Source organism: Halichoerus grypus, chromosome 14, assembly GCF_964656455.1.
Source record: "Halichoerus grypus chromosome 14, mHalGry1.hap1.1, whole genome shotgun sequence".
In the NCBI taxonomy this organism is placed as follows: domain Eukaryota; kingdom Metazoa; phylum Chordata; class Mammalia; order Carnivora; family Phocidae; genus Halichoerus; species Halichoerus grypus.
Window position 1 is genome coordinate 59,567,991 of NC_135725.1, and position 11,991 is coordinate 59,579,981.

Here is an 11,991-nt window from a genome sequence, read left to right on the forward strand (position 1 = left end):
CAATGAAGATATAGTCCCAGACTTCAAAGAGTTTACAAGTGTCCTTGGAGGATGGTGAGATAAATTCTTAGAAGTTAAGAGCTTAAGGATGACTAGGAGTTTACCAAGTGAAACAGGCTAGGGAAAGTGGACAGGGAAAATTTTAAGAATGTAATTGGTCAGGGGCACCTGGGTAGCTCAGTCGGTTAGGTGTCCCACTTTTGATCCCTGCTCTTGATCTCAGGGTCCTAGTATTTCCTGAATCCCGTCCTTCACTTTCCCGTGGCAGGTAACATATTACTACTTGGGGCTTCAGTCCCAATGCCTTCTGTAGAATGCCCATAGACTATGGCATTCTTCTGTCCTTTAATAGGTCTCTGGAACCTTGAACAAAATCATGCCTATTTCCACCCCAATGCCCAAATCCCAGTTTCAACTCTTAAAACTCCAATTTGGTCAAATGTATTTCCCACCAGAAGAAAAGGGGCAGGCAAGCCGTTTAATCCAGCAACCAAAAGACCCCACTGAGGCTGCCTTGCAGGCCAGGAAGAAACAAGGGAGAGAGCCAGGTCAGGCCTTGGGCCACCTCACCTTGCCAGTTAAGGGGTGCAAAAGAAAGAATAGACCACAGAAATACCTGGATGGCTCAGTTTCTTAAGCGTTTGACTCCAGCTCAGGTCACAATCTGGGGGTCCTGGGATCAACCCCCCGGGGCCATCCTGGTGCTGTGTCTGATGTCAGGTGCCCTGCTCAGTGGGGAGTCTTCTTCTCCCTCCTCTTCTCCTTCTGCTCCTCCCCCGATCATGCTCTCTCTCTCTCTCTTTCTCGAGTAAATAAATAAAATCTTTAAAAAAAAAAAAGAAAGTATGGACCACATCCATGTGTGTTGTTAGGCAAGCGACCAAAGTGACCCAAACTGAGGCAGAGATGGTAGGAATACAGATGTATAAAGATGGTAGAATCATCAAGACATAGCTGCTGAGGAAGATGAGAGAGAATCAAGGATGAGAAAGATTTTTGGTTTGGGCAACTGGGTGATAGTAGAGCCATTCTTGAAGGTAGGGTATACATGGTGAGGAACAGAGAACTACGATCACCGTTAAATCAGTTTATTGCGGTGATCCTCACTTTCCTCATCCATATAAGGCAGAAGGGCTGAGGGGTTTGGACAAGAGTCACTGCTTTACAATTACTAATGCCTTTCTGAGATTGGCATCAAGAGATATGCAGAGAGGCAAGATAACAGAATTGCCCATTTCATTTTTTGTTTTTTATTTTTTTTTATTGTGGTAAAATATTCATAATAGGTCTTACCATTTTAACCATTTTCAAGTATACAGTTCAGTGGCATTAACTATTGTCTTAGCTTGGGCTGCCATAACAAAATACTAAAGGCTGGTGGCTTAAACAACAGAAATTTATTTTCTCACAGTTCTGGAGACTAGAAATCCAAGATCAAGATGTCAACACGGTCAGTTTCTGGTAAGAGCTCTCTTTCTGGCTTGTAGATGGCTGATTTCTCACTGTGCCCTCACATGGCGGCGGGGGTAAGAGAGGGAGAGATCAAATTCTCTGGTGTCTCTTCTTATAAGGGCACTAATTTCAACTTGAGGGCCCCATCTTCCTGACCTCAAAATCTTATTATCTCCCAAAGGCCCCATCTCCAAATATTATCACATTGAGGGTTAGGACTTCAACATATGAATTTGAGCAGGACACAATTTAGTCTATACCAACTACATTCACAAAGTTATTCAACTATTACCCCTATTCATTGCTAGAACTTTTTCATCAACCCAAACAGAAACTCTGTACTTCTTAATCAATAACCTTCCCATTCTCTTCCCCGCCAGTCCCTAGTACCTCTATTCTACTTTCTGTCTCTATGAATTTGCCTATTCTAGGTACCTCATACAAATGGAATCATACAATATTTGTCCTTTTGTGTCTGGCTTATTTCACTTGCCGTACTGTTTTCAAGGTTCAACCATGTTGTAGCATGTATCAGAATTGTATTCCTTTTTAAAGCGGAGTAACATTCCACTATTTTGTTTGTCCCCTCATTCATCAATGGACATTTATGTTGCTTCCACCTTTTGACTATTGCTATTGTGAATAATATTGCTATGAACATTGGTATACAAGTGTCTGAGTCCCTGCTTTCAGTTCTTTTGTATTCCACCTAGGAGGAGAAAGGCTGCATCATATGGTAATTCTATACTTAACTTTTTGAGGAATCCACCAAACTGGTTTCCACAGTGGCTGCACCATTTTACATTCCCACCAGCAGCACACAGGGGTTCCAATTTCTCCACATCCTCACCAACACTTGTCATTTTCTTTTCATTTCTTTTTTTTTAATATCAGCCATGTAATGGCTGTGAAGTGGTATCTCATTGTGGTTTTGATTTGCATTTCTCATTTCACTTTTAAGCCCAGCACATCTATTATTTGTATTTGTCTTCCAGCATGCTTTGTAGGTGTTGTTTTTTGCTTTGTCTTTTGGTTTGTTTGTTTGTTTGTTTGTTTTTCCTGGAGGGGGAATGAGTAGAGGAGGGAGATGATAAGAAAACACCGAAAGAGTTACTTTCAGAAAAATTGTAACACACAACAATAAACCTTTAATAGTGTGTAAAACCAAAAGAAGAGCCAGATAGTCTCGGCTCCATCACAGAATAACACTGCAGCCTTAGCAACTGAAGGACTCCAGAAATGGTAGAACTCAATGGCCGTTGTAACCATGCCCAGCAAAGGCAGTGGAAATAGCAATACCACATGGAAGGAGCTGGAGCAGGAAATGATGCATTTAACCCCCAATATCACATGACTATACTTGTTCGCAAGCACATCACAAACACCTGTGAAACACCCCTGAGGCCTCCCTGAACCACCTGGGGATGTACATTGCAGGCTGTGGGTGAGAGCAATAGAACACAAGCTGACCATTTTTCTTACTGTTAAAATGCTAATAAGCATAAGTTTCTATTTCCTTAGGCTAGATTCCTAAAAAAATTGCAAGGTCAATGTTTTTAAAGGTTTTACTTTCCAGAAAGACTATCACAATTTATTTATTTAATCATTTATTTATTTTTATTTAAATATAGGGGATTGACTGATCCTATTCTTCTCACAAAGCCTCTCATATTGATTTTACTTATTAGTCTCTTTTATCCATATTCTCCAATCTCATTCCCCTTTCTCACTCCAGGAAATCATTCCAGTATGTTAAGTATATATCCTTTTGTTTGTAGATGTTTATTTAAAAATGTGTATTATTGTTTAGATTCATGTATTTTTTTCTTACATAAATAATATTGTAAAATATATTTTTTTTTCTTTTTGTTCTTCCTTGCAGTAACATGTTTTTAAGATCTGCTCCACCTCTTCTAACTAACGAATAGTACTCCACCCACCACATTTTGCTTAAGGACTTCTTCAATTATGGACACCCAAATTGCTCCTCACAACCCAAAACAACACTGCTGTGAATATCTTCATACATGCACCTTATGAGACCTATGTGAGAATTTCTCTGGGTTATATATCCAGTAGCAGAATTGGATATTTTATAGTTTTTTCTCTTTTATATAGTTTTGATTTCCATTTTTTGATCATTGATAAGGGTGTGTGTGTGTGTGTGTGTGTGTGTGTATTTCTTTAACCACTGTATTCTTCTAGAATTTTCTGATCACATCTTAGCCCTATCCTCCATTGCTTCTTTTAAAGACTAATTTAGTGTGTAATTGATTGTAACACATTGAAAAAATGTGATACATGAGTCCACACATGAGCCCATAATGATACTCAAAGAGAGAAGCAGGGGGGACCTCATTTACCACCAATGGAAATACAATGACACTAACTCCTTTGTCAGGAAACTGGTAATTAAAAAGAAAGAATGAAGCATTTAATGTGTCATTTTAGGAAGAAATTACATTCATCCCCAATTGATGAGGGAAAACTCTTCTTTGCAGAAGAATGTCAGCTAATAAATGTAGAAGGACTGATAGAATTAGAAATTCTCCATTTTGCCATCTCCAATGAGATAATTGGTTCAGGTAAGAATCATAAGTGAATGTTAAACCATTAAAAAAGAAAGAAAGAAAAAAGACGAATCTGCCATTGTATCTGTTTCTTACCACTCACTTGCCCTACGAACACTTCCAATTTGCCTTCACTCCTACCATTCTATTGAAACTGCCATGCTTGAAGGACAATGCTGACTTCTCAATTGTGAAATACAATGGCCTTTTCTCACCCTCTTTCATCTCTTTATGGTATTTGACATTAGTGCCTTCCTTTTCTTGTGACTCTCTCCTTTCATCCACAAGAGACTGGTTATCGGTTGTTGTAGAACAAACCAAACTAATATAAAGTGGTTTAAAACAAAAAATGTGTTATTATTTCTTGTGCTTCTGTGGGTAGACTGGGCTCAGTGGGGTGGTTCTCACTCAGAATTTCTTATAAGGTTGCAGTCAAATGGTGGCAAGGGCTGGAGTCATCTGAAAACTCAGCTGGGCTAGATATCCAAGATGGCTTTTCACTCACTTGGCTAGAAATGCTGGGGGTTAGCAGGGCATCTCTCTCTCAATGCCACTAGCTTGGGCTTCCTAACAATATTGTGGTCTCAGTATAGGTAGACTTCTTACCTAGTGCCTGGCTTCCTCCAGAGCAAACGTTCCAATTGCCCCAGGTGAAAGCTGCCAGGCTTTTTATGAGACAATTAATGGCCTGTTTCTCACCCAATATGCATCGTCCATTATTTCCAGCATTGGTTTCTTTAGAGGGGAAAAAGAACCTAAAGACTCTTCCAAAGCTAAGTGTAAAACCCATCCATGTTTTTATTTTCATTTTTAACTATGTATGTATCCATATCTAACCCCAAAGTAATTTTAATTTTAATTTTTTAAGGTTTTTTTTCTCTCTCTTTAGAGAGCGAGAGAGAGCATGAGCGGGAGGGAGGAGCAGAAGGAGAGGAAGAAACAGACTTCCTGCCAAGCAGGGAGCCCAATGCGGCGCTCGATCCCAGGACCCCAAGATCATGACCTGAGCCAAAGGCAGTTGCCTAACCAACTGAGCCACACAGGTACCCCCAAAGTAATTTTTAAATACTTACTTTTTACCCAGTCTTTTGAAAACATTTAATTTAGGTTTTTTTTTTTTTTTTAAGATTTTATTTATTTATTTGACAGAGGGAGACACAGCGAAGGGGGAACACAAGCAGGGGGAGTGGGAGAGGGAGAAGCAGGCTTCCCGCAGAGCAGGGAGCCCGATGCGGGGCTCAATCCCAGGACCCTGGGATCATGACCTGAGCCGAAGGCAGACACTTTAACAACTGAGCCACCCAGGCACCCCTTAACTTAGTTTTCATAGAAGCAGGAACTGTCCTTCCTTTTGCACTTGTATTTCGGCAGTTTACTTAATATTTAATTAAATAACATAATTGCAGAAATAAATAAAACTAACAAATTCGGGGCAAAGTAGCAGAAAGCAGCCTATTGGCTCTGAATGCTCAGGATACAGAGGCATAAATTGGCATATTTTACATAGGGAATGGAAAGCATTAATCAGTTAAAAAGAGTTCCTAATATATCTTTTATTGAATCTCTCTCTCTTTTTAAGATTTATTTATTTATTTTGAGAGAGAATGGTGGGGGGGGGGGCAAGGGAGAGAAAGTGTCAAGCAGAGTCTGCACTCAGCATGGAGCCCGAGGTGGGGATCGATCTCACAACCCCGAGATCATGCCTTGAGCTGAAACCAAGAGGGACACTCCACCAACTGCACTACCCAAGCACCCCATTGAATCTTTTGAATTGGAAGTAACATAAACCACCTCAAGAAACTTAGAATTTATTGGCTCTTATACCCCAAAGTCTGGGATAGATCTGGCATGACTTGATTCATGGGCTCAAATAACATCATCAGCTCCCAATTTTCCTCCATCTCTCAGCTGTGCTCACCGCCATGTTGGCTTCATATTAGATTCCATGCAGTAACAGGATGATGGCAGCTTCTAGCACAGAAGAGAGAACATGTATTCCTCTCAGCAATTCTAGCAAAAGATTCAATACTCGTCATTGGCTGAGATTGAGTATATGCTCACCTCTGTACCTATCTGTGGCCAGGGCAATGTGATGACCTGATGGATTAGGACGGAGTCCCATGCCTCCCTGAAGTTCTATGTAACCCGATGGACTGAGAAAAATTACCTTGGAGAGTTCCAGGATGCTGTTATAAAAGTCCATTCCTGCAGTAATGATTGAAAGAAGGACTATATGCTGCTGGAGGGCAAGTATAACGCCTTGTTCCTCCCTGCACTCCCACCCCACATACATAGCACCCCGCAGGGTTCCCCGCACACAGCAGGCGTTGCTTATTGACCTAAAATCACAAGCATCTTTCTCTTCAGTGACTGTGCACCTTAAATCAGTTTGTAGAAGATTTGCCCTTGGTGTACAAAATGCCAGGCCCCATTTGCCTGAATTTTGTTATCTTTTGATCTTTCATGCTGTCAAAAGGCCTCAAAGCATAGGTTTGAATGGGGTTTGGACTCAAAGACTCACAGAGCTGAGCTCCATTATAGAATTCCCTGAATAAAGTCTTTCCTCTCCATCTCAAGTCTTGCATGTTGCTTTATAATGCTGGTTATGGCAAGGCTGCAGTTTTAATTTCACCTTCTAGGTTTGTACTAGAGCCAGTTTTAAGGACTTATCCTTGGGTCTTTCCCCCAGTTCCCCGCACCCCCCCTTCCCTTGGTCCCTCCCTTCCCTGCAGCCACAGCTGCCTGGCTCCAGGGCACTCAGACGGCACTGTCGCCTAGGCAACCCAGAAGGGGGCTTCAATCTACTGTCTCCCCAGAGGGGCTGGGCTGGCCCTGAGCCAGGAAGAGGCAGGGGGCAGGGAACCTGACTGGCCCAGCGCAGGGCATGTCGGGAAGTAAACAGACCACTGGTGTGCTGCCGGCCTGAGCAGAAGGGGGAGACCAGGAATGTCATGGGTGTGATTGTCTGAGTGTTGTACAAGCAGACCGCCAAGGAAGCTATGGCCAGCTAAGAGAACAGGAGTGGGACAGGAGAAAGAAGGCCTGATTTCATCTTGGGCGCAGATCTGCAGTGTGGGGGTTAAATGGCGGAGGCTCTGTATTAGTTCCTGGGTCTGTGGTAACAAAGTATTACAAATTAGGTGGCATAAAACAGCAGAAATTTATTGTCTCAGAGCTTTGGAGGTTACAAGTCCTAAATCAAGTTGTCAGCAAGGTCGCACTCCCTCTGAAATCTGTAGGGGAATTGTTCCTTTCCTTGGCCTAACTCCTGATGGTTTACTGGCAATCTTTGGCCTTCCTTGGCCTGCAGCTGCGTAGTTCCAATCTCTGCCTTCGTGGTCATGTGGTGTTCTCGTTCTCTCTTTATATGGCCACCTTCTTATAAGGACACCAGTCATATTGGATTCGGGTTCCACCCAACTCCAGCATGACTCTATCATAACTAGTTACATCTGCAACAACTCTGTTTCCAAACAAGGTCACAATCTGAGGTACTAGGGGTCAGGACTTCAACATATCTTTTTCTTAGGAGACACAATTCAACCCATAGCAGGCTCCTAGATAAATACGAAATGATGGAGAAGTTGATTTAGAAATTCCTGTGGTATAAGACAAAGGCTTGGAAAGGTTATGTGACTAGACAAGGAAGGCCTGGAACACCAGGCTGAGGAGCTTGGCTTTTATTTAGCAGAAGGGAGTCATGAAGGGTCTCAGAGCAGGCAGCAGTGTGACTACCTATGAGATTCAGGAGTTTTGTCATTGGTTGCTTTTTATTTATTTTTTTCAGTGGAACGAACCACTTCTTTCTCCGATGCATACGCCCCAACTGCCTATTCAAGTCACAGGCCAACCATATAGTTGAAGCAAGGCAAAAGCCTCCAAATGAATAGCACAGAGTATCATTCAGAAGTAAGACTGCCACTTGCCAACTATGTCAGCCTTGACTGCTGAATCAGCCAAAAGAGAATAATAAGAGTACCTATTTCACAGAGTTGTTGGAGGCATTAAATGAAGATTATATATATATATATATACATATATATATATATATATACACGTATATATGATATATGTATTTATCACATATATATCTTGGAAGAATGGCTAACAAAGAACTCCACAAATGTTCACAATTATTATGCAAAGATGATCAGTTCATTTGGTGGAAGAAGGGCAGAAAAAACAATTATTAGTGCTGGTTGTAAGCTTTAGACTGTGGAGCTGCTGCTCTTCACTCCTCTCCTCCAGGAAGAACAGTCTCTCACATTTGCACAGCACTTTTCAGTTTTCAAGGTCCTCTGTCACCCATTCGCCTCTCTGTGCAGTCTTCACAACAATCTTGTGAGGTAGTCAGGATCTCATTGTTGTCTCCATTTTGCAGATGAGAAACTGAGACCCAGATGGGTTAAGTCAGCAGCTTTCCACACTTTTTCTTCTGGGACACATATGACAGATAATTCAGATGGACACATACCCATGTGTAATTCTTGCCCCTAGTTACCCTTTTCTCTCCCAGTGGAAAACATTTGATGCTATGTAGCCATTAAGAAGGGTGAGTTGAAGGGCGCCTGGGTGGCTCAGTCAGCTGAGTGCCCCACTCTTGGTTTTGGCTCAGGTCCTGATCTCAGGGTCATGAGACAGAGCCCAGCGTCAGGTTCCACGGTCAGCGGGGAGTCTGCTTGAAATCCTCTCTCTCCTTCTGCCTCTTCCCCTACCCTTGCTCTCTCTCTCAAATAAATAAATAAATAAATCTTTTAAAAAAAAAAAAAGAAGGGTAAGTTGAGCTGTATGTAATTGATGTGGGAAGATATCTCTGATGTATTCCTGATGAAAAAATCAGATTGCAAATTTACTATTTATAGGATTATTCTTTGTATGTTTACACATGCATACAGCTATTAGGAAGGCCACATAGGAAACTGCTAACAGTGGTTGACTCTGGAATTAAGGAGTGAGAGATAGTACGGTGGGTGGAGGGAGTTTTCACTTCTACTTTATACAATTTTAAATAAGCATGTATTGTTTTTATAATGAAAATTTAATTCCATTCTGAAAATAAAATAAAGAATTCAGTATGCAAGCAACATTATTACAGGCATACCTTGAATCTGCTCTGATTTTCTTCAAGGAAATATTCATGAATATGCATAGACTCTCTCTGGAACGATATTTAAGAAGCCAATGACAGTGGTTGTCTCTCAAGAGGAAGACTGAGGAACTGGTGTTTGGAGTCAGGGATGGGAGCAAAAGGGACTTTTCACTGTATACTGTTCTGTAAGATTTAATTTGTTTTTAACCAAATACATGTATTAAGAATTGAAATGAATTAAGAGAAAATTACTAAAAGCTTCAGTGACTTATAATTACCAGTGAATGATTTGTGGTGTACCTCATGACCGATCACAACACACCAGCGCTTCCCACTGGATTAGATACTAAGCAGAGTGCTGAGATCCAAACTCAGGACTTCTGACTCCAAGTGTGAGGCTTTTTAACACTATATTACTGCCCAGTCTGGTTGCTTCAAAGGTTGCACCCTCTCACCGCCGGCACCGCCCAGGCCCGCTCCCCAGGCTCAACAAGCCCCGGCAGTAATGCTGCAGTTGGCACGGCAGGAAAGTCCTAACTGAGGAGTTAATTCTCCAGCCAATCTTTAGCTAATTTTTTTTCAACCACACCTTTTTTTAAATAATTTTTTTAAGAGATTTTATTAATTTATTTGAGAGAGAGCGCGAAAGCGGGAGAGAGAGAGAGCCCGGGGTGGGAGGGAGGAGCAGAGTGAGAGGGAGAAGCAGACTCCCTGGTGAGCAGGGAGCCTGATGCCGGGCTTGATCCCAGGACCCTGGGATCATGACCTGAGCCAAAGGCAGACGCTTGATTGACTGAGCCACCCAGGCACCCTAAAATAATTTTTTTGTAAGAGGGAGAGAGAGAGGAGAGGGGAGGGGCAGAAGGAGAGGGAGAGAGAGAATTTTAAGCAAGCTCCATGCCCAGCATGGAGCCCAACACAGGTGAAATCAAGAGTCAGACACTTGGGTGCCTGGGTGGTTCAGTCGGTTCAGCATCTGCCTTCAGCTCAGGTCATGATCCCAGGTTCGTGGGATTGAGTCCCATGTGTCCCAGGGTCCTGGGATGGAGTCCTGCATTGGGGTCCCTGCTCAACGGGGATTCTGCTTCTCCCTACTCCTCTCCCTCTGCCCCTCCCCCCTGCTCATGAGCGCCCTCTCTCTCTCTCTCACACGCTCTCTCTCTCAAATAAATAAAATCTTAAAAAAAAAAAAAGGACCGACTGAGCCATCCAGGCACTCCTCAACCACACTTTATTTTTTTATTTTTTAAAAAGATTTTATTCCTTTATTTTGGCAGAGAGAGAGAGAGAGAGAGCACACGCAGGGGGAGAGGCAGAAGCAGAGGGAGAAGCAGGCTCCCTGCTGAGCAAGGAGCCTGATGCAGGGCTCAATCCCAGGACCCTGGCATCATGACCTGAGCAGAAGGCAGATGCTTAACTGACTGAGTCACCCAGGTGCCCCCAACCATACTTTAAAAAAAAAAAAAAAATTTTTTTTTTAAATAATCTCTACACCCAATATGGGCTCAAACCATCCTGAGATCAAAAGTCACATGCTCTACCAACTGAGCCAGCCAGGTACTCCTAGCCAACCACACCTCTATATGGTTTCACTTGCTCTCTTTTTTCCTCATTCAGATATAACTTACATGTAGTAAAATGTGCAAATACTGAATGTTCACCTCAGTGAATTTTTACATATGTTCACCTGTGTAACCACTATCCAGTTCAAAACATAGATAGCACCATCTTTTTAAATTTATTTTATTTATTATTTTTTAAAGATTTTATTTATTTATTTGACAGAGAGAGACACAGCGAGAGAGGGAACACAAGCAGGGGGAGTGGGAGAGGGAGAAGCAGGCTTCCTGCAGAGCAGGGAGCCCGATGCAGGGCTCGATCCCAGGACCCTGGGATCATGACCTGAACCAAAGGCAGATGCTTAACGACTGAGCCACCCAGGCGCCCCTGCACCATCTATTTTTTAAAAAAGATTTTATTTATTTATTTTAGAGAGAGAGAGTGAGTGGGAAGAGGGACAGATGGAGAGGAAAAGAGAGAATTTTAAGCAGACTCTGCGCTGAATGCAGAGCCCCATGTGGGACTCGATCTCACCACTCTGAGATCATGACCTGAGCAGAAACCAAGAGTCAGATGCTTAACCAACTGAGCCACCCAGGCGCCCCTACCATCTTTCTAGAAGGCTCCTTTATGCTCCGTCCAGTCTATACCCCCTCCAAATGTAACCCCTATCTGGCTCCTATCATCATAGATTAATTTTGTCTGTTTTTGAACCTCTTATAAATGGAATAATAAAATATCTACTCTTTGGTGTCTGGCTTCTTTTGCTTAACACTAGTTCGTGAGATTTCTCCATGTTGTGTGTAGCAGTTGTTTGCCCATTGCAGGAGTGGAAGTGCTGATCCATACAGTATACATATATATATACCCACCTTTATATATACTGCCAAAGAGTTGTCCAATATAGTTTTACAGTTTATACTTCTACCAGCAATATAAGAAAGTTCCAGGTGCTCCACATCTTTACCCACTCTTGGTGTTGTTAGTCCTTTTAATGTAGGCCATTTTGATGGAGGTCACCAACTCTATTTTAACCCCCCATTTGGTTCTCTGCTCAGTCTTCTGGTCTGACAGCTTCTCAATGGACTCTACTTCTGACCAACATTTCCTGCCCTTCTTTCCTGGAATAGAACCCTGTCCTTCTATGACTCCAACCTCTGACTGAATCCTAGGGCTCACCATAAACAAATTTGATCTCTGTCACAGGTTGAGAACTGATTCCAGCACAGATGGAGCCCTCATGCAAATCACAGAAAGGTCTCTACCCTAATCACAGACTATATTTATAGCCCACCACAGACTGAGCCCTAATCACAGCTA